This window comes from Lactuca virosa, chromosome 7 (genome assembly GCF_052849685.1).
Source record: "Lactuca virosa cultivar CGN04683 chromosome 7, Lactuca_virosa_CGN04683_v6, whole genome shotgun sequence".
Lineage (NCBI taxonomy): Eukaryota > Viridiplantae > Streptophyta > Magnoliopsida > Asterales > Asteraceae > Lactuca > Lactuca virosa.
In genome coordinates this window covers 68,227,183-68,232,919 of record NC_136432.1, presented here as the reverse complement: position 1 = coordinate 68,232,919, position 5,737 = coordinate 68,227,183, and the positions used below count along the sequence as shown (strand labels likewise).

The following is a 5,737-nucleotide window of genomic DNA, read 5'->3' as shown; positions in this document are numbered from 1 at the left end:
TAGGCCTCAGTAACCGATTATATATGGCTTAGGCCCTTTTAATCCATTTTAAATGATTTTACAAAAGCAAATGAAAAATATAGAGTTATAATGTCCATTTCTTACAAGAAAAAAAATGGTCCGGGCCAAAGATGCATGGAAGTGAAGACCATTCCTTTTTGAAAACATGCAGCCGTTCATATCAACAAGTTTTATCTGACGACTTCAAGGCCTTAAATGCTACAATGATATAGTATAGAAGCCTCGGTGGTCCAATACTTTGAACACATCTACTCATAGGTGATTGTATAGCGGCCTGATCCAACATTTACCGGTCCAGGTCCTAGCAAGCCAAACTCTTATAACTTGGCCTAAGTGGGTTTGTCAAGAAAATCTAAAAACGATGTGATTTGGCTTATAAACGAGTCTTCGTAAATAGTTATGGCCCAAGCCTGTCTAATCAATTTTTTAACTTAAATGATTTAAGTACGTAGAATCGGGACTATCTAACCGATTTTCCGGGGACAAAGTTTGTAGCATAAGACCAGGCGTTATTTGCAACAGGGTCAGCAAGGTGGTCAGCCAAGTTCTCCAACGGCCCCTTTCCTGTCACAATGGCTTGAACAAAGAACCCAAACATGGAGAACATAGCCAGTCTTCCATTCTTGATCTCCTTCACCTTCAACTCAGCAAAAGCCTCTGGATCATCTGCAAGGCCCAATGGGTCGAAGCTACCACCAGGGTAAAGTGGGTCAACAACCTCACCCAATGGTCCACCGGCAATTCTGTAGCCCTCAACCGCACCCATCAAGATGACTTGGGTGGCCCAGATAGCCAAGATGCTCTGAGCATGGACCAAACTAGGGTTTCCCAAGTAATCAAGACCACCTTCACTGAAGATCTGGGATCCAGCCTTGAACCATACAGCCTCACCGAACTTCACACCATTACGGGCCAAGAGCTCAGGGAAGACGCAGCCAAGAGCTCCAAGCATTGCCCATCTGCAGTGGGTGACCTCAAGCTCACGGTTCTTGGAAAATGTCTATGGATCAGCACAAAGTCCGGCGGTGTCCCAGACGTAGTCACCTGGGAATTCACCGGTCAGGTATGATGGAGCCTCGCCGGAGAATGGGCCTAGGTACTTGACACGGTCAGGGCCGTACCATGGACTTCCTGATGTCGCAACCTTCTTGGCAGCTGCAGTTTTCCTCATGGAAACCCGTCCATTTCCGAAAAGCTCAGAACTTGAGGGAGTTGTTTTGACTGCTTGGCCTGCGAAAGGAGAGGAGAGAGCCATGGTGGAAGCAGCCATTGTAAGTTTTCTTAAATTAGAAAGTAAGAATATTTAGAAAGTTGGGGGCTGACTGCTTTAAGTCATATGGTTCTTCACAAGTGCTATAAATAGGATGGTGCATTTTGTAGGGTACTGTTTATCTTCCGGATCTTTAGTTTGTTTTTGATTGGAGGCTGATATATTTGATCCGTATGAATTACATCTATTTAGAACACCAACTAAAATTCGACACTGTACATTTAATTTCATTCCAAGATTTCCTATCCCAAATGTTTAAAAAACACTTAAACTCATGTACGTCAAACAAACCTTACTCAGTGCCCACTCTACGTATACGTAACAAGTATAATTAGTTAGTGGATCTTTTTGCAAAAACTAAAAGTGGAATCCATCATATAACAATATTCATTTTGAATTCAGATGAGTTTACTAATATACACATATAAAGCATAAATAACTCTAGCATTAGTCTTGTGTGTCGAATGTTAACGACCGGAAAATTTAATGTTGATAACTTAACCATGTCTATTTGATTATATGGAATTTTAAGGGAGGAAGGATCATATAAGAATACTTGTGTGATAGCTGGTCTTGAACATATATGACACATTCAGCGTAATCATATTTAATTTTTAGTGCGTTTTGTCATCATTCTTGCATTTATGAACAAATTCCATCAAGATTAACTTTCTAGTTTGATTAATCATAATTCATTGATTCTAAATCTGAATTATATACGTCATGGTATTATATATTCTATTTCTTGCAAGAGTGGCATGTACCTTATATATTTATTCGTTCATGACATCAGCATACATTTATTTAAATATATCATCAAATTACTTTATCTAATGTCTGTAATTACATTTTACTTAAAACTTTTACCCATAATAGAAATTTACTTATATTTAGTTCATTATCCACAATAAAAACGTAGTTACATTGTAACATCCTAAAATTCAATGCCAAAAATTTCGTTTTAATTAAGTTATTATAAAACCAACAGTATAATAAAAAATCCATAATATCATGTCATGTCAAAACCAAAGTAGGAATAATGAAAACATGTTATCATAAAACAATATCAGAGTGTAATACCAAAGATCTCATGTGCGGAAAACATAGTGTGATGCGATGCGATCAAGCCGACTCCTTTCCTTTGAAAACGAGTAGCTGAAACCAAAACTGTAAACCATAAGCACAAAGGTTAGTGAGTTTCCCCATCATACCACACACCATACAATAACATACTGTCAGGCAATTCTGGGGTGCCTGACTACCCAAGTCAAGCCATTCTGGGGTGCTTGACTTACCTGTCGGTCTATTTCGCCCGACTATCGGGGACTATTTCACCCTACCACTACCACGTAATAATATAACACACATATACTGCCAAGCAATTATGGGGTGCCTGACTACCCAGGTCAAGCCATTCTGGGGTGCTTGACTTACCCATCGGTCCTTACGACCGACATCCGAGGACTATTTCACCTCCTACTACTACCACATAACATCATAGCATAAACATACTGTTAGGCAATTCTGGGGTGCCCGACCTACCCTTCGGTTCTAACGCCCGAACTTGGGGACTATTCTCCCCCTACTACCACTATCACATATAACATATCATGCTAGCACATAAACATATCAGGTAGTAGCAAACCTAGATGAATATCACAAAGACAATCATCTAAAATACAACTCCTACTGGGGGCCGACATTGTGGTCGTAGACCCACCGCTACTTGAAGGTAACTCACCTCACGGTGCTGAAGTCCCGCAGACACAATCCCACACTGTTGAAGTCCCGCAGACTCAACCCCAGCTGCTGGATGACAGATTCCCAAACTGTCAACACCAAAATAACACCCAATTAATAATTGGGTTCCAATACAAAAATCATAAGTCCATGCTTGGGGTAAAGGACTGCTTTACCCCTATCTTAGCTTGATTCAAGCCCAAGGCCCGATCAAAGGCCAAAAATTCAACTATGAGTCAAAGCCCAACATATGGCCCAATTTTCCAAATTGGGCCCAAACCTTTACATGGTCTCACTCTAAGGCCCAACCATTTATTCCAGTCCAACCTCTGACAGTCTAATGGTCCAATATCATATAATCATTAAGGACCAAACTATGGCCCAATTTTCCAAATTAGGCCCAACTCCTCATATAGACCTTACCTCAAAGCCCATTAATTATTCTAGTCCATTAGCTTGATCTTGGATGGCCCATTAATAACCCAAATCATCAAGGCCCAATAGAAAGGCCCAACAATAAACCCAAGTGAAATTAGGGTTTCACATAAAATGACAATTAGGGTTATGTTTCCTACTTAACCCATTAAGGACTTAATCCACTAAGGACTTAATCCATTAAGGACTTAATCCATTAAGTCCAATATTGCTTAGATTAATTTTTGCCAATGATTATTATTTAATATTTCAAGTTATCAAATGATTTCCGTGTGTCCCCATTAATTCCCCAAATTAGGGTTTCATTGCATTAGGGTTTTCCAAACCCTAATTAGGGTTTCCAAACCATATTAGTCCAATAGGCCCAAAACCATGTCCTTAAGCCCATTAGGGTTTCCTTAGGTCAATTAGGGTTTATTAGACCCATTAGGGTTTCACTAGGCACATTAGTCACATGCTTGGGATTTTAGGTCCATTAAGCTTCATTGGGCCCATTAGGGCTTACAAGGCCCATTAGGGTTTTAGTCCCTTGTCCAAACATCCAAACCGAATCACAACATCAACGAGGCACACCGCCACCCGACACGGCAGCCGGTGGCGGCAGCCACCACCTCATGGTGGTGGTTAGGGTTCCTTTTTCATTATTCCAATTTATGATTACATTTTACAAACTCTAATCCCAAAATAAACACACTAAATCACTAAGACACACACACACGGTGGTTCATGGCGGCAGCCACCACCCTACGGTGGTGGCGGTGGTTGTTCTTGATTTTCAGGCTAGACCAACACACACCATACGCACTAATACAAGCACACACACAAAAAACACACACACACACACACGCACACAGCCACCTTCCATGGCGGCTGGTGGCGACGAAAGGGCAGCAGACGGCGGTTAATGATGGTGTTGACGGCAGCAGCCACCATGGCCGGCTGCTATGGTAGTTGTTCTCGGTTTTAGACCAAACAACATGCCTATAACAAACAGCGACAGGAGAACGCGCATACATGCGACTTGCCGATTGAGATGTACATGGCAACCCCCCCCCCTCGGAGTGGTGGGTGTTGACCGGAGCGGCTAGAATGAACCGCATGGGCGGTGGTGGACGTTCCAGCTGAAGCATCTCATAGAGGAATGGAGAGAAGGGCTGTGACGGAGAGCGTTAGCAGCAGCAGCAGAAGGATTCCCGTTCGTCATCCTCGTCGTCGTCGGTAGCGAGAGGAATGGCGGCGCTGAATGACATCCAATCCCGGTGGCAAAGGCGGTGGCCTAGAACGGAACGGGATCGTCTGGTGGTTTTGCTCGATCGGAAACGAGAAGGGTGGTGCGGCTGTAGGTTGACGAACGGCAGGAGGAGAGATCCGGAATGATGGTGGCTGGTGGTTGTCGAGGCCAACAAAATTAATAACCCTAAATCATTTACACTAAAATAGTGTATAGTGGTAAAGGGATCGTATCCACGGAGATTGGTTCAATTTTATAACTCTATGATAATCTTGTTGTACAAATACATGTAAAACTAAAATAAAATAAAATTGGGGGATTTTGATCTTTTGATATGTTTAAAAGAACACTAGAATTACACTAATATTTAAAAACACAATTCAACAAAAGCAAAGTTTGATGTACAATCAATAAGATAAATATGGTTGACTTTGGACTTTCATTACCTGAACATTTGGTTAATTAATCATGAGAATACCAAGGTGCAATACTTGTGTTTATAATCTAACTTGGCTATGGCAATTTATAAGCATAACCTGCCTTAACTCTTATTTTGCATTAAAATGACTAGAGAAGCTCATAACATATTTCCTAAATCAAAGTCACAAAACTAATGAAGCATGTAATTTTGTGAAAATCAATTAGCATTAGGTTTTAAGAATCACCAAGTCCAAAGAGTAATCTATTGCTTTCATTACTACTATGGAGAAAATATTTTCCTAGTCTAAATGAAATGAAAACAAACATTTAAACTAATTGTTGCTTGTTAAATTGAAGACCCATTACTTAGCCAAGAATTTAACCAACAAAAATAACAATCACATATCAATATTCATGACTAGAGATATATAAACATGAAGGAAGTTTTCATAGAAAATATAATCATAGATATTCAACACAAGTTCATGGAGTTCTTCAAAATAACCAAAACATTCAAGCAATTACATCCAAGTCAACCAAATGGTAAATCTAGCCTAGCATGGCTAAGATTAAAGAAAAACAAGAGAGATTAGAGATACCAAACATTGTTCAAGATGAAA

At 40.4% G+C, this 5,737-nt stretch overlaps 1 pseudogene; it reads right to left on the bottom strand.

Moving 5' to 3' along the window:
- Window positions 1-466: 466 nt before the first annotated feature.
- On the bottom strand, window positions 467-1,343 carry LOC145125942 (chlorophyll a-b binding protein 16, chloroplastic-like; annotated as a pseudogene).
- Window positions 1,344-5,737: the final 4,394 nt, after the last annotated feature.